General features: G+C 39.7%; 1 protein-coding gene across 1 annotated transcript in view; it reads left to right on the top strand.

Annotated features, from left to right (window-relative positions):
* The window catches only part of LOC141502592 (uncharacterized), a 160,083-nt gene that overhangs the window by 37,402 nt on the left and 104,397 nt on the right, over window positions 1–18,284 (top strand). The gene's annotated exons all lie outside the window — the stretch shown is intronic.

The raw sequence follows: 18,284 nt of genomic DNA, 5'->3' as shown, positions 1-18,284 counted from the left end.
CTTGCCCATTTTTGCATTAAAGAGGAAGAAACAGAGTTTATGTAGCTAGCAAGTATCTGAGGGAGGCTTTGAATCCAGACCTTCCTGGTGTCTTTCCAAATATCTGCAGCAGGACCTTCGACCACAGATGATGCCATGTAAGCAGGAGTTCTCTAGATATGGCCTGAGCAGGTCTCAGAAAAGTATAAATAAGATATGATCCTTGTTCAGTTTAGAAAGGAGCTTACTGTTGAGGAAAAAATCTAACATGTAGGAAGCAGTAAGTACAAAGAGAAGGATGACCAGTGCCAAGGAAGGACATGGACAGCTTCTCATTTCTTGTTTCCTCATATTTAAATTGTGGGGTAATAATACTAGTACTTCCTTTCCAGGGTTGTTATGAGGATCAAGAGTTGATTCTTGCAATATGCTTGGGATATTGATAACAGAGATGATCAGGATGGAATTTTAGGCAGAGAGGACGGCAAAGACACAATTAAATTATCTGAAAAATGAGAAGTTGCTTCCAACGTATGAGCCTGTGATTTTTAGGATTTTGTTGGTTTTGATTTTTCTTTTATAAATACTCATCACAGGCACTGCAATTGTTCCATCAAATGATGCTTCTTAATTTTAAGTGTGAGTAAATGTATGAATCATATAAATAAGATAATATGGGATTTGGCTAGAGGTTACATGCAAGTTTCTCTATTTGTCAACATGATTTCATTTTGAAATTCAGAGGTTTTTCACAAAGCAAGAAAATTAGTGCCTTTATTTTAAGTTTTCTTACTGGAGATGAACGACTTGCTTGAGACCATTTAGTTGTTTCTCTACCTTCTGTTATCCTATTTTAATATGTGTAAAGAGGACTCAGATCAGACTATAATCAATAGATCTGGCCCGTTAAGATTCCTTCATCTACCTTCCCTGCCTCTCCTATCCTCCTGCATCGCCATAAGGCATCATGTTTTACCATGGCTTTCTGGTTCTGTCTTCCCCCTCCTGACTTTGATATTCCCCACCAAGACTTGACTCCACAAACAATATTGGGCTCTTTTCCTCTGTCTCTTCCTTTGCCCATCAAATGTCCCTATTCCAACTGGATCCTGCTCCCCTCTTGAATTGCTAGTAAGTCACCCCTCCTGGGAAACTTAAACATGATAATGAGATTTCTAGAAAACATAGAGCCTTAACTCAGGGGTCTATTGATAAGTGAACTTTTGGGTGCTCCCTCAGTCACACCATTTAAGCAACTGCCTACGCAAAAGGTTGCCCAAGGTAGAAAGAAATATTTCCTAGGCATGGAAAAATTATCCTCATTTTTTTTTATTACTTTCTACTGAATGAGTCATTTGGGAAGCTTGAAAAAGGATTTTTTTCCCCTTGCATACTGTGGTTGGCTCTGTGGTGTGGCAGCTGGTGCAGCCAAGTAGCAGGATGGCTTCAATGGGGCCTTATACGTGAGAACCTGGGCTGATATTTGAGGACGGTGCCAAATAGCAACCTTTACAGAGGAGAAAGTATGTATGTGAGAACCTCCCATTTTTCCTACTTCTCCTGGCTCGGCATAGATTTATCAGTTGCTATAATGACTTCTTTTAAAACCACCTAAAATTTTAATGTGGTTTGGGGAATTTAGTCACAAAATGAAGCCACTGTAAAGCCTAGAGAGCACAGAGGAAGAGCGGCTAGTTGCTTGGCTGCCCCGAAACCACCTGATTTCTCTGCACCATGGTCTGTCTGTCTTCTCCAAGGCAATATGGGAAGGGCCCAAGGAAGTGAGAAGAGAAAGAAACAAAATGAAGGGAGGGAGGGGAATAGAGCAAGGCAATTAGAAGGAGGCCCAGGTTGGGTCTACTCAGGGCAAAGAAGGGGACTAGTTAGCTGTGGGTTACATTTGAGGCTCTTCCCAATCGGGGGTGGGGGTGCAGAGTGAGATCGGGGATGCCTGTGATGCTGAACCATTTCAGGAGAGAGCTGCTTCTACTTCTCCAAAGAATGGTGTTGTGGAGCCACTGGTGGCACAGGAAGAGTCCTTATGACAGGGAGAGGAAAAAGCTGAGTGGTTTTTGCTGACTCTCTGCTATGGAAGCAGATATTTGTCCAGTTGACATGAATAATAAAAGAATCCAATGTCTTCCCAGGGCCTATATCTGGGATATGACAGCCTGCTGGGACTTGTCGGAGCAGACAACCACTACCCACTTCTGGTGACTCATGTGGGGTCAAACAATCCTGCCAGGAGAAACCTAGAAAGCATTGGAAGGATTATTAAGCCTCAGGCAAAAACAAGTAACCTTGGGTAAATGGGTAGAGTTTTCATTTGTCCTGATGATTAAAGATAGTGTTTTCAGCTAGCTATCAAGATGGTGTCTACAAATGGAATTTGGATTTCTGACATATGAGTTAAAAATTTGGAGAGAATTAGAATTTTGATTAGGGATAAAGTACATCCAATAAAGATTTTATTGGAGTCTTTACAATTTGATAAATAGGGCCTTAAATTGAAAAGGGAGGAGAGAGAGTATTGTCCTTATGTATTTGCTATTCCTAATATTAAGGCGACTAACAGTTATACCATTGGAAAAGAAGAAGGGACCAGAAATTTAGGGACCAAGGGACCAAGAAGATAGTTATTCATTTGCTTCAGTTGCGTCCAACTCTTTGTGACCCCATTTTGGAGGTTATTTTGGCAAAGACACTAAAGTTGTTTGCCATTTCCTTCTCAGCAAACAATACAACTGATGGCTTCATTTGTTCAGATAGTGATAAGCAAAGCATGGGTAATAAACAGGGTGAACTACAGATGAAAATGAGAGATGAATTTGACTTGAGTAGATATCACTGAAAACTTAACCAGGACAGGACTTGTGTCTAGAATAAGGTTCTGGAAAAATCATCCATTAGTCAAAAGAAACACAATTGCTAAAATGAATAGTGAAATCACATCATGGTGTAACTGAAGACAGAGAGAGTTAGCCTTGAAGCCTAGAAGACCGGAGCTCAAGGGCTACATGTGAAACTGGGAAAGTCACTTAGTCTTAAATGCTCTAGGCAACCCTCTGAGATTTTAAATTTCATGGCGATGCCAATCTGCACAATTTACCTCATCTGAGTCTTCCCTTTAATCAGTGAAATAACAGGGCCAACTTTTAATTGATTTAGAAACTATATTCATGTTAGGGAAAAACATAATGGAGAGATGGATCTGTGGAAGGAGAAAAATAAGTGATATTATTTTCAATGTATACTACAGATCATCTAGACAAAAGGAAGAATTAGATGTGTTCTGGAAACAAATTGCAAGCTTGGGAAGAAGATATGGTACAATAATATTAGTACTGAGGGTGCTGAGAGTCTCTAATTATCTGCTGCAGTATTCTTCAGAAAAAGTAGAGCATCTATTAAGTTCCTGAATTGCTATAATGATGATTTCATCTTTCAGAAGATGGGGAAAAACATTGAGTTTTGGTATTCTGGATCCGAATATGACCAAAAACATGTACGCATACAAGTAACTCCCAAATAAATTGATGAGGGGAGATCCAGACCCTTGATTTAATTGCTATAGGGATCTCTAAACACAAGCAGCTTGGAAGATCAGAAAACGCTCCATGTAGCGGGTAGCATTTAGTCTAAGCTTTGAAGGAAGCTAAGGATCCTTTGAAGTGGAGAAAGAGGTCATTTCGGACATGAGGGACAGCTTGTGCAAAGGCACAGAGATTTGAGATGGATTATCAAATCCGGGAAATAGTAAGTAGATCAGTTTGGCTGGAACTCATCTCTAAGGCCACCTATGCAATGATCTTAAAGCTATGGCAAGAGGAGGAAGGGAGTCTCCTCAAGAAGCTGCCCTCTGAACTCGGCACATTCAGTTTATAACAAAATCCTTACTCTTCCCACTTTGATGGGTAGGGTGACTGAATTTATCATCACTTCATGTGTTAGGGCAGCTCAGCAACATAGGTGAAGGCCAAGGGTTTTATAAAAAAAAAAGTGTAGAGCCTCTCTCAATCCTTTCTAATTTGTTTTCTCATTTTTGGTGTCCCAGGCAGGGAAATGCCCAGTAGGGTTCTTGAAGGAGAAATTCCAAGAAAGATGTAAGATGGTGGGGCGAATCTAGAGCAAAGAGAGCCTGTTGCAAAAGAGATGGGGTTGTCCCTCCCAAACTATAGAGGGCTTTTTTTGACCACCACAACTAAGGTACTGAAAGAAGTATCAGATGTGATTGCTAAACTGTTTTTGTGGTCTTTGCAAGAGCTTGAGGAAAAGAGCTTCCAGCGGAACTGGAGAAGGGCAAGTGTTGTTCTAGTTTTCCAAATGAGAAGAGGGCGGAGCCTGCAAATTACAGGCTGGCGGACTTCAATTCCTGGCAGAATTCTAAAACATGTTATTAATGAGATGATTTGGGAGCATTTATAAAGATCTAAAAAGCCAGCGTTGCTCCATCAAGAATTGAACATGCCAAACTAACCGCATTTCCTTTTTTTGATACAGTTACTAGAATATAGATAGGGGAATGATATAGAAGTAGGATACATAGATTACAGCAAAGCATTTGTTGGAGTCTGTCATGCTGCCATTGTGGGTAAGTTGGAGGAAAAATGGGTTAGTGATGGCAGTTAGGTAGATTTGGAAATTATTTGATGACCAAAACTCCCCTTCTCCCTGACAAAGTAATCATGACTGAATTGGTGTCAAGTTAGAGGAAACTTTTCTCATGAAATACCAGGCATCTGTTTTTGGCCCTGGGTTCTTTAACATTTTTTATTGGTTAACTTAGCCAAAGCCAGAATTTGCAGATGATCAAAAGCCAGGAAGAAAAACTAAAATGTTGAATGGTAGTTAGGCTCTAGAAAAATATAAGCAAGACTAGGGTGCTGGGATGACTCTAATAAGGTACAATTCTTGTGAATGGATCAAATTATGTACCCTTGATTCAAGGACCCATGGTTAGAACATTATTTTTGTGAAGAACTCCGTGGGATTTTGTCAATGACAAGGTCAACATGAGTCAACAATATGGCATGGCAGTCAAAAAAGCTAGTGGAATATTGAGCTGCGTTGAGAGGCATTGTATCCAAGATTAGCAATGTGATTGGTCTTCTGTAGCCTGTATAGGTTATGCTGCCTGTAGCATTGCTTTTTGTTGGGGGTGTCCTATTTTCCATGGGATATCATAAGTCATTACTTAAGGGTGACTGGAAGACTATGCCATATGAGGATTGATTGAAAGAACCAGGGATATTCTGTGCAGGGGAAAGAAATTATGTTTCCTCAGTTGGCCCTAGGAGGAAAATAAGGAGCAATGAGAAGTTGCAGAGAAGCCCCTTGAGTCCTGGATGTTAGGAAAACTTCCTAACAATTAGAACTGTCCATAAATAATATGAGTTCCTTTAAAAGAAGAGTTCTCTTCACCATACATCGTCAAGACAATTCTTGACCACTTGTTGGGAATAGTATAAACTGTAATTTTATTCAGTTGTGGACTGATCTCTGTGGCTCTTGTAGTCTTGGAAGTTCATTAATTCTGTTTTTACCCAGAACAATTGAGTATCAGTCTAACATTTGGTTTGATTTTTTCATAGGATGGATTGATTGTTTGAAAAACACCAAATTAAGCCCCTTTCTTTGTTCTTCCCTAAAAGATTTTGTGTGTGTGTGTGTGTGTGTGTGTGTGTGTGTGTGTGTGTGTGTGTGTGTGTTGACTCTATGACTCTATACATTCTGGTACCTTTTAGGAACTAAAATCATGACCTCTGTGCTTGTCCCAATTATGGCTGTCTGTTTGAGCCAAGTGAAGGGAGAATGAGAAGCACAGATGGCTAAGATCCAGATTTATCTCCCCAAAACTCTCTAGACTGGAATATACCTGAGATAAGATTGAGTCATCCTCTTCGAAGATGAATTTGGGTTGGATGTCTTTCTTGTTGCTTCACCCTCAAATTGGACCTGGTGCCAGAGAGGGCTTTCTTCCCTATGCAGACTGTGGTAGACAGTTGAGAATATTCTTTCAAGTCTAACATGGCCTGCAGGCATCCCATGCCAAGCCGCAAGGGGCCACTAACTGGCCCAGCATGCCTTTTACTCCCCTCTTTGCCAACATGCAAAGCTGCCAGGCCAGAGGTGGGCCTCCCCAAAAGGGCCAGTTTGTCAGCTTCTATAAACAGTCCTTGTGTATCCAGTCACTTCACTTCTCTATTGCCCAGTGGAGAGATGGAAAATCACCAGAAGAGAAAGAAGCTTCAGTTCTAAATCTCTAGAGACCTAGCATTTCTTGGTAGTGAGCCTGTAGCAAGAGCATCCTTGCCTATACTCTAGCCACATGTGCCCGTGTGGCTAAGAATAATAAAATAGGAAGGAGGAAGAGAAACTAGGGAGCACATGCTCACAATTTCAAGACACTATTTTCAAGTAGCTGTTTTTGAACTCAGTTGTATTTTGACATTGGAATGAATTATAAATCCCTGAAAAAACCCATGCAAAAACATTGGCACACTTTTAAAATATATATATTGCATCTAATTCTAATATCAAGACAGTTGACAGATACAGTCATTATCACTTCTTGGTTGTAAAATGTTAGATAAAATGATCCAAGGCTTTAGGCAAGTCTAAAGATCTCTCCAAATGGGGGATTTAACAAAAGAGAAGCAATATGGTACAATGAGCTTTAATTCTGAAATTCAAGGACTAGATGCTTCCTGTATACCCTCTTTGGGCCTCAGTTTCCCCATCTGTAAAATGAGAGAGTCAGGTGAGATGACTCCTTTCCAGCTTGAGATAGACGGTGATCAAGGAATTGAGGGCTGAATGTGAAAAGTCCATGGTCTGGCTAACTTTTGATGTGGGCAAGCCTGGGGATTCTGCTGAAAGTTTTCATTGTTGTTAGATAGTGTCCTTGGCATTTATTTTCAGACATGCAACTTAGATGTTTTGTTATCCCTTCCCCCTTCCTTCCACCCAGGCCCCTGAAATAATTGTAAATGAAGTGGAAGTGCAATTCTCTCTCACTTCATGAACAGAACATCAAAGCCTTCCAAGGCTATCTTCAATGTATTCCATTTCAGAAACATTATGGGGAAAAACTCTCAATATGTACAATATGTGTCTTTCATATTCTTTAATATTGCTGATCACAGAAACTCAGAGTGCAAAGTTACATTTTCATCTTTGATTTCTTCCTTTTTCATCTGTGCCTGTGATAGGTGAATATTCCAGATTCTAGGATCTACCTATTTCCCCATTCAAATAATATGCATATTGTTTCAGTTTGTTCTCTTCCTATCCACTCAGATCCTGTAGATTGTTCCATTTTGTCTTTAGAATTTTAGGTCATGGGATTTGTGCCATACTTTCCCTGAACTTCTTTGGACATCGGCTTTCCACTCCTTCTCTAACATGAACTTGAAGAGGTAGTAGTTACTTTCCCTCAAGATTCCAATCATTTTCATCCCAGCAACAAGTCACTCCTTGTTAGGGAGAATCAGGTACACAATGGCTCCCCTCATTGCTTCCTCCATCTTCTGAAAGATGAATTATCATTAAGGTAGGGAAAGAAATGACTAATGGTCATGCTTTTGGCAGAGGGAGATCCAGGAGAAGTCCAGATAATTGAAGTCACCTATTAGCTTCGTTGCCAGGCTTCTGATCTTTTCCCCAGACTCCTCTATTTCATCTTTCATTCAAGGTGGTCTGTGGTATACTCCAATGACAATATTGCTTCTATTTCTACCTCTGTTGATCTTTACTCAAATGCCCTCTGCCATGCTTTCTCCTTCTGGTTCTTGGATTTTCTCACATGAGATATAGAGTCATATTTAATATACAGTACTATATAGTTCATCTACCCAATTTGCCCCCTAATACCTATCCTTATCGCTTTGGATGTTAATCATAACAGCTAGGTCGATAGAACACTGGGCTTAGAAAGATTCATCTTCCTAAGTTCAAATCTGACCTCAGATACTGACTGGCTGTGTGACCCTGGACAAGTAACAACCCCATTTGCCTCAGTTCATCATCTATAAAATGAGCTGGAGAAGGAAATGACAAATCACTCCAGCATCTTTGCCAAAAAAAACCCCAAATAGGCTAACCAAGAGTCAGACGTGACTGAACACGAACAACAGCAGCATGAGTTAATATTTGGTACTTAGTAGTGCCTGGAACATAGTAGGCCCTTGATAAATACTTGTTCCCTTCCATTCTCCCATCCCACCAAGTTGTAGTGATACACTATGAGGTTAAATTTACCATTTGGATTAGGATTTTCATTCAATTCAACAAACATTTACTATAAGCTGGAGCAAAGGCATCATGGCACAGAGAAGGACGGGCTGGCCTTAGGAGCAAGGAGACCTGGATTCAAGTGCTATTTCTAACATATATTGACCTTGGGATCTAAGAAAAGTCACCTTACCTCTCAGTGCTCCAAACAAGACTAAGTCACAGAATGGATTTTGATCGGCATTGGCAGAGGACAATTCCTCCTCAAGGGCTCCTTGTACCAATGAAATCACAGATTCTGAGTTAACGCCATGCTTTTCTTATGCAGTTGAACTTTGGCCTCTGAGGTCACTTCCCAGTCTAGACCTATAATCCTTACTATCCTGTGATGAGTGAATTGCTTGGGTTTCTACTCATCTTCCACTTTGCTCAGTTATAGCATGTTGTCCTGTGGGGGCCTGGTTTTTCATGGGTCTAAGCCTGGGTCAACATAATAAGTAAGATCATTGATTTTGAATGGAAAGGGTCCTTAGAGGTCTTCTAGTGAGTGTCTCTCTGTGGAATGATTTCAGGGCTGCCTAAGTGATAAACTTAGTCTATAGATGCAAGAAACTTGGCCACAAAAGTTTATTCCTTGATAAAGCTTCCCAGCTTGTTCAAGTGTAAGCAGTTTCAGTGAATTCTAATAGCTTCACCTTCTCAGTTGTTCATACCTAAGTGCAACTGACTTTCTGGGATTTTTTCCTCAGAGCAGCTTCTGATGAAAGGTAAGTGGGGAAGGGAGCAGGACAAGGTGTTTGGTTTTTAAGACAGACTTTGTCTTTTTCATCATTTTGCTTCAGACCCAGCTGCGGTTTGAGTAACTGGGTAGTGGTTACCCTAGCTCCCAGCTTCCTGCCCCAGATGTTTTCCTGTACTGTCTTTTGAAGGCTGTAGGGAAGCCACCAGGTCGACAGCTTCAGAAGCCACAGGGACCAGGTGATCAACTCTCCTCAAATTGAGGGTCTCTGAAGGAAGTAGAATAATCTTTCCCTTCACCCCAAGCCTAGTGGCAGGAGATACTGGGGTTCTGTGCACATTTTCCCCCAGGTTAGAGGGTAATATCAAGGTTAATATGTGGAAGTTTGTTTTTCTGATTCTGGAAGGGCTCTGGGCTTCATTAGTCACTCTGGTTTTATTTCACCCAAGACAATGCCAAACCTCCAGTTGGATTGCCATCCATATTAATCAAGGATGACTGTTTTTAAAAATGTGTATGTGAAGGTCCTTATGTTGCTGTTTCATAGTCTAAGCTCCCGTTTGGTTCAGTATCCAAAGAAGGACCATGGGAATGGGCAGTTACCTTTCAGAACCTTTTCACATGTGACCCATTCTCTTCATTCAATTTAAAATTAATTTGTATCTATGGAACTGGGAGCTTTGAATTTATGAAGAACCTTAGATCAGTGGTAGAAACTAGAAGCAGCTGCCAATAGTAGTGTTGAAATCCAATTTTCCCACTCGCCTGCCCTTGTTTATTTTAGAACAACCTAGAAAGATATTCAGGCTATATGTTACATCAAGCCCCCCAGAATCTCAGAGGTAACAGAGAGGATTACAAAGGTGGCAGTACCTAACTGTAGTAGGTTGCTGGATTCTTGCTCTGACATGATTCATTATAGTAGCCTCTCCAAGCAGGGTATCTCAAAGCCTTTGCCTGGAAAGACTCAATATTGTTTGCCACAGCCATACCCACCTCACCTTTGTTTGCCAGAATTCCCTGAATCATTGGGAGAGGCCCAGCATGCATTATTATGGCTTCCTTCCTCACTTCATAGATCTACAGTTGGAAGGGATCTTAGAAATTATCTAGCCAGTCTCCTCATCTAACAGATGGGTAAACTGAGCCTCAAAGACAAATAATATATCTACAGCTGGGTTGGATTTTTTTAAAACCTGGGATCCTTGAACTTTTAAATATATATGTATAGTTAATAACTATTTCAACCTAATTGATTTCCTTTCTAATCCTATGTATTTCATTTATGCATTTAAAAACATTCTGTGAAAAGATCTATCGTATCAAAGCGGTCTATGACACAAAAAAGATTAAGAACCCTGACTAGAGCTGGAAGAGACCTTAAAGTCCAACTAATCTTGCCCTCTGATATAGGAGATAAGGAACTGTGGCTAAGTGTCTTACCCAAAATCACACATAAGTTTCTAGATTCAGAGCAAGAAGTGACCTCAGAGGTCATCTCGTTCAACATTCTCAATCTATAGATGAGGAAACTAAGAACCAAAGCGATCAAGTGACTTGCCCACAATATGAGAGGCAGGATTTGAACTCAGGACTTTCTGACTACCGACTGTGCTATGCTGATATTTCTAATTCTGACTCTGATATTTTACTAATAATACTCATCCTCCTTGAACTTGAGATTTCAGGAAAATGAAAAATAGCTTCTTTTCCATTCCCCATCTTCTAAAAAAGTTTGGAACACTTCATATTATATGAAATTCAGATAAAAGTGTATATGTGGGGGAGGCGGAGAGAGTTCGTTCCTAAACTACCAGAAGGACCACCTAGGTAAATAAGACCCATCCTAGTTCCCATTTCTGCTCCTTTTGATGAAGGAGAGACTTCTCCAAAAAGCCAAAGAATATGGTGCACTTATGGGGACTATAAGAAGCAAAGCAAGAAATTCCTAAATGAATAGTGTTTGGGCAGAATTTAATTAAAATTGCTCATGAAGAAACTACTTGTTTAAAATAAAACAAAAAAAATCGATTTTATGGAAAATCTTTCAGCAGCTAAGTGCTGTCTGTTCAGTACAAGTTTGAAGACTAGAGCAAGTGAAAGGCATCAGATGGGTTCCTAGGATCATTCCCAGTCCGATGTCAAAAGGGTAATCTGTGCACTCAAAAAAGTAGACAGTATATAGATATTTCTGCGTACCCACTCCCCTCCAATCCCTTCAGTGGAGGCCCTGGAGAAGAAGGTGTCTATTTGAATTTGTAAAATCCATTCTGAGAGGTCAGGCTAAATTTTATTTCACAACGCCTAGTCTGGGATGTAGGAAGAAACACTGGACCTGAATCACTGCTCTCTTCCTAACCACGTCAGAGTTCCCCTCTCTCGGCTTCAGTTTCCTTCTTTGTAAAATGGTGTGTTTGGCCTAGATGATCTCTTAACTCTCCTTGTAGTTCTTCATTCTATGATGGTTGTTACATTGCACTGCTTCCATCCTGGGATATTTATCCCTGCTCATCCTTGCCTTGCAATAAGCCTTAAACGACTCATAACAGAGAGGGATATCGGGTTACTACTGCTTCTGGATATGGAGCTTAGGTTCTTTTACCTTGCTTTGCCAGGATTCCCAATAGGCAATCACAGTACAGTGAGGGAAGCAAAAACATTCTTATGGCTTCTTACCCCACTCACAGTATCACAGATTTAGAACTAGAGGGGGGCCTTGGCAACCGTCTAGCTCAACTCTCATTTTAAAGAGGACGAAACTGAGACCCAGAGAGATTTATTGATTTGCTTAAGGTCACACAACCAGCAAACATCAGACATGGGATTTGAACTAAGGTCCTCTGCCTCTGGCTGAACCATTTCAATAGGTTCTCTGCTGTTCTCTTCTCCCTAATCCCTTTATACTGTTTCCAGATTCATCTTACTTTAACAGCAATTTTTTTATGTCACCACCTCCTCCCATCAGCTCTGAAACCTGAATTCACTCTAGACTCCTTATTCTGACCCTCAAGGCTCTCTACATTGTGACCTCAACCTAACATTTCTAGATTAATTCCTACTACTCCTTTATACATGCTGCTTGCAAGACAAATCAGGTCACTTGCTATATCTTCCCCTCCCTACAACACCCCACCCCATCCCACCCCCCAACTAAGTGTGCAAGTGTTGAAATTTTACAATTTCTTTATGACCCAATTCAAATGCATCCTTGTCATAGGGTCATAAATTTAAAACTGGACGTGGAGTAATAAGACCAGGGTTCAAGTTTTAAATGCAAAACCTTACACAAGTTACTTGGCCTTTAATAATAAATTTCTGGGGCAGCTAGGTGGTGCAGTGGATAGAGCACCAGCCCTGGGATCAGGAGGACTTGAGTTCAAATGTTCCCTCAGACACTTAATAATTACCTAGCTGTGAGACTTTGGGCAAGACACTTAACCCCACCACCTTGCAAAAACCAAAATGATGATGATGATGATGATGATGATAACTTTCCTTTGTGAGTTTTGACTTCTTTTGTACTTAGATCATCTGTTTGCCTAGTGATTAGATCTGTTAGTTTGAGATTAAGCTGATCAGACTACAGACTTAGTGTTGGAAAGGACTTTTAGAAACACTTGTGAAACTGTTTTAGATCACTTGCCCATTTGAAAGAGAGATTTAAGAATATTGGCTAGGGGCAGCCAGGTGGTACAGTTGATAGAGCACTGACCTTGGAGTCTGGAAGACCTGTGTTTAAATCCAGCCTCAGGTACTTGACAGTTGCTAGCTGTGTGACCTTGGGCAAGTCACTTGACCCCCTTGCTTCAAAAAAGAGAGAAATAATAATAATAATAAGAAGAAGAATATTGGATAGCATCTGGGAAAAGCTTGTGTTCTATTGATTCACTCAAGTATTTCTGGATTCTGTTTAAATACCCAGATTCTCTTAGCCCCAATTCCATGCTGCCCCCATCGTCCCTACATCAATAATCATTCTTCATATTCAGGCTAGATCTAAAGTGAATACCTGAATTCCCTTTTCCTGCTGTTTTCCTTTCTTAACTCAGTGTCCATTGTGTTTCATTTTCCCTTAAGTAGCATCAGTCTACTCAACTAAGAGAGCCAGAAGTTATCTTGGTTGAGGCAGCAGGGATGTTGACAGCTCTCCCAAAATAAGCTCAGAACTCTAGTCCTGACAAATAATTAGAAATGCTAAAAATTTACCCAATAAGAGCTCATTGGATTTTTTTTTATGAAGCAATGTAGTTAAGAAACTTGCCCACAGCCACACCTAGCCAGTAAGTATGGAGTGTCTGAGGTCAGATTTGAACTTAGGTCCTCCTCACTCCAGGGCCAGTCCTCTTTCCACTGCACTACCTAGCTGCCCCTGAGGGCAGATTTGAACTCAGGTCTCCTTGACTCTGGGCCCCTGGCCTCTGTCCACTGCAGCACCACCTAACTATCTTTAGGACATCTAAGAAAAGAACCCTAGGTCTAGTGGTAGGCCAATGAAATGAATTAGGATATTGCAACCTAATACAATGGAAAAACTCATTGGTTCCCAGGTGATCCCCTAGGAAACTTTCTCTCCTTTGCTTGAATGTTACCCTACATTCCCTATAAGCCCTAACCTAGTGTGATCTTTCAACCCAATAATGAACATTTATTGTTTCTTTCCTCTACTGCTCACTGCATTTATTGCTTTAACTTTAGTGTTATATCCTAGAGAACATGGAATCATAGATATAAAACTAGAAGAAACTTAAAAGGTCATTTAGTTCAATCCCTTTATTTTACAGATGAGGAAACTGAGACCCAGGGAGATGAAGTGATTTCCCTGAGGTCTCACTTAGGATTGTAGATCTAGATCTAAAAGCAACCTCATAGACTATCTAGTTCTACCCCTCATTTGGCAGATGAGGAAACAGATTCCATGACTTGCCCAAAGACACACCCATGATCATGGGCTCATAGATCTAGAGTTGCAAGGAACTTTCAAGGATCATTTAGACTAGCTCCTCGTTTTTTTTGACAGATGAAGAAACTAAGACCCAGAGAATTTAAATGACTTGACCAACATCACTTGGGTCCTGTGACTACAGAATCAGTGGACTTTCCATTGTATTGGGTTACAATATCCTGATTCATTTCATTGGCCTGCTGTTAGATCTAAGACTCTTTTCTTAAATGTGCTCAAGATACTACGTGATGGGGCAACTAGGTGGCACAGTGGATAGAGCACCGGCCCTGGAGTCAGGAGAACCTGAGTTCAAATCCGCCCTCAGACACTTAGTACTTAATAGCTGTGTGACTGTGGGCAAGTTACTTAACCCCATTGCCTCACCAAAAAAAGCTTTAAAAAAATCTGGCCTCAGATTAGATGCAAAGCTTGAGTGTCCTCATCTGTAAAATGGAGAGAACAATTGAACCTACCTGCCAGGATCATTGTGAGGTAATATTTGTAAAAAGCATTGAACACAATGCCTAGCGTATAGTAGGCACTTAATAAATGGGACTATGTTGAATAAAAAGATAATCAAAAGATAAGAATTCCAACTGATGTGTCATTTGAGTAATTGAGGAAATGACCCTCCAATCAAACCCCCAGGATTTGATTGAAACGTGGTGAGTTGGCAAGTGAAATAATTTAAAACACGGTAGACACAGTAGAGTGACAACAACAGGTTGAAAAAGAGCTGAACTTTAACTTTAATACTTAAAATGTGTTGAATGCTTGGCTAGATTGGGGAGGACTCCAGTCTGTGAGGAGACACATCTGGATAACAGGATCTGTTGAAAGTTGAAGCTATTAATTGAGAGAGCTAGAGGGCTATATGATGTCCCCAATAGGATGGAAATTGTGCAGATGCTTCATTCTGGGGCTCAATCCTATCCAAAAACCAATTCATTGTTTAACTAAACCAACTAATATTCCTTTGATTTATTGGGTATTTACTTATCTAGCTTCATGTTGTCTCCCTCAAGGGAGTCCAAGCTCCTTGAGGGTCAGGACTGTCTCATTTTCTCTGAGAATCTCCAAGACCTGGCAGTACCTGTACATAGGAGGTGGCTTCATGTAAGCCTATTGATGGATTAAGTCACTGAATCTCTCCAAAAGGGAAGTGTAAATTGCACAGCCTGAGATGATTGATACACCTGCTAAGGTGCCTAGAGAAAAGCAACTTACTCACTTTGGTAAATCCCTTAATGTCATTGTGTCCTGGGTTACTGTATTTTCTAAGATGTTTGTCCATTTGAGTCAAAGGCAGTTCCAAATTGTTTATATTCTAGTAAATTTAACCCCACCTTCTCACTCCCACCCATTTCTTTTGACAAAGATCTGACAAAACTACTTTTCACTTCCATTCTTTTGAAATAGAAATGTAAATTGATAGTGCTCTTCTGCCACCCCAACCTTGGAGAGCACTTGGATTGCACTTGGTTCTAGGAGTTTCTGTAGCACTTGTTTGTCCACTGAGATTCAAAATTGACTATTTTTTAAAAATATTTTTTCCCATTACGAGTCACATTCTTTCCCCCTGAATTGACACTTTTGATGGAAAAGCTCAAGGGGAATAATAGGTTTAAAATGTCTATCTGGGTGCAGGTTGGTGGCACAGTGGATAGATTACCAGCCCTGGAGAGTGGAGGACCTAAGTTCAAATTTGGCCTCAGACACTTGATATTTACTGCCCCACAGAAACCAGAAAATGAAAACCAAAAAAGAATGTGTATCTGATATTACTATAGCTGGTTTTCTGAATTTTTTTTTGCCTTTTGATCTGGATAATCTTTCCAAAACCTTGAATGAAACATTATGAAATATGGATTTACATGATGGCCCCTGTTATTTAGACACATTTATAGTTACTTGTAACAAACTGTGAAAGCAAAGAAGCTAGTAATAAAATTACTTTGAGTACATTCCAGAAACCTGAGAGAACTCTCATGAGGACTCGTGTCCTTAAAGAAATTCCAAATTTAGAGTCTGTGTTTACTCCTTTCTTTCTCTACTTCATCTTTAGCAATATGTAAACAATCTCTAGTGTAGTAACAGGCCTATGGACTGTCACCAGGAATCTCACTTCCGACCAGTATGTCATAGAAATTGACTGTGTCCAGATGATATCAAACATCTGGATATTTTGGCATTCCATAGAGCCAGTAAACTTTTTTGCCATCATAGAATATTCACAAATTCATCATTAATAATTAATGTTTACTAAGTGGTCAGGTCATGCTACATTCCACATAACAACAAAGTTTAATATAGTGACAAGGGCACAATTAATGCAAGGCCAAGGGAGTGCCACATCCAGATAAAAGAGACCCTAGGACTGCCACTGCTTAGTAATAGACACCAAAGGATATTATATTCTTTCAACACTAGGGCCCAAGTTAACTTGCCCATTTCTCTGAAGACAATCATTCCCTTCTACCCCTTCTCAATTATCTGAAAGGCTGTGGTATTGAAGAATTAGATTTATTCTGCTTATCCTCAGAGGGCAGAAATGGGAGAAGTGGGAGGAAGCTGCAGAGTAGGTAGTTGAATGATTTAAGGAAGAACTTTCTAACAGTTTGAGCCATCTAAAGCTGTTTTGGGCTGCTTTGGAAATGCAGTGAGTGCCTTAGCAGTTGGAGATCTTTATAAAGAAGTTAAATGAACACTTGTCAGGAATATTATAGAGAAGATTTTTGCAAAGTATAGGTTGAACTAAATGAACCTCTGAACATTGTTCGACCTTTGTGAATTTGGCTCTTTTATTTTAAAATAAAGAAATTATTTGGGCAAACTAGAGAGAAAAATCAAGATTTCAGCTATACTCAATTCCTCCTAAAACCACCTGAAAAATAAACTATCCCTATGAAAGCAAAGATTAACAAATAAAAGAGATAAATGCAAAGAATCTATAGTAAGGTAATTCTCATTTTAAAAATAAGTAAGAAAAAGAGAAAACAATAAAGAACCCCTTTCCTACCCACATTCCCAAAGAAAATAAATGAAGAGAAATCATTTAAGGATCAGTAGCTCCCCATAAAAGCATGATGAATTTAAAAAAGAATCTGCGTGCCATACTTCAAAAAAATCATATGGGGGGGGGGAAACCTTTCCTAGGACTACTGTAATGAGAAGATAAATTTAAAATAAAATCTATGGGTCACCTGAAAGTAACCTCCCTTTTTAACTCATCCAGAAATGTGATTATCAAACTTAAGTGCTTTTGATGCAATCTAGCTATCAAAAAGAAAGAAACATCATCAGTGAAAAGTAAATAGTTTTAATTTTCCCTAGGAAGTGTCTTCAAGAGCAAAGAATAAAAGCCTCATCCTTTTAACATGTTAATTTGACAAGAGTACTTGCTCCCACTCCTTTAAGGGTATGTCTCCAATCATCTCAGAGATCATGTGTTGACCATACTTTGTATGGGAAGATATCTTTAGCAAATATTATATAGCTAGAAAATCCTAAAGTTTGCAAGAATGAAATTAGTTCGATGGCTTTAACCTGATGAGACTGGTGGAGGGAAGGAAGAAAAAGTAGCTTTCAGAGGCTCACAGAGATAATTCTTTTGTGAGTTTTTCCTAATATTAAGCGGAGCACTCCTTCTTCACAACTTCCATCTATTGTTCCCCTGGATGCAAGCAGAGCAATCCTAATCTCTCTTTCCTATGGTAGCTTTTCAACTTCTTGAAGACAGTTATTGTATTCTCCCCTTCCTTTTCCCTCATTCTTGTGGTCTCTCTTCCCTAGACCAACTTTCCCCTGTTATTTCAACTGATCCTCAGATGATAGAAACTCAGGACCCTTCATTATCTTTGTTTTTATCCTCTGTATGGTTATCACTGTCTTTCCTAAAATATGCTACCTAGAAATGAACACAATACTCCAGATATGGTCTGATTTTGCAGGACTAGCACTTCTTTAATCCTGGACACTAAATCTCTTCTGTACCTTATGATTGAATTAACTTTGGTCATTGTAACAACTAGATGAGATAAGTGCTATTATTATCAGCCCCATTGTATAGATGAGGAAACTGAGGCACAGAGAAATTAAATGAATTGCCCAGGTTCACAGAGCTAGTATGCGTTGTCTAGGATTTGCACTCAATTCTTCATAACTTCAAATCTGGCACCCTATCCACTAAGCTACCTAGATGTATAACAACTATGGAGAATGGGCTAGAGAGGAAAGATATTTGATATACAGGGTAGTTATTTAGGTGAGAGGTGAGGAGGGTGTAAGTTAGGTTGTTTGTGGTTGAGGTAGAAAAAAAGAAAATATATCTATATCTATATACATATACATATACATATACATATACATATACATACATATATATATATATAT

Source organism: Macrotis lagotis, chromosome X, assembly GCF_037893015.1.
Source record: "Macrotis lagotis isolate mMagLag1 chromosome X, bilby.v1.9.chrom.fasta, whole genome shotgun sequence".
NCBI classification, from domain to species: Eukaryota; Metazoa; Chordata; class Mammalia; order Peramelemorphia; family Peramelidae; genus Macrotis; species Macrotis lagotis.
Note: the sequence above shows the minus strand (reverse complement) of the source record. Positions and strands in the feature narration are given on the sequence as shown.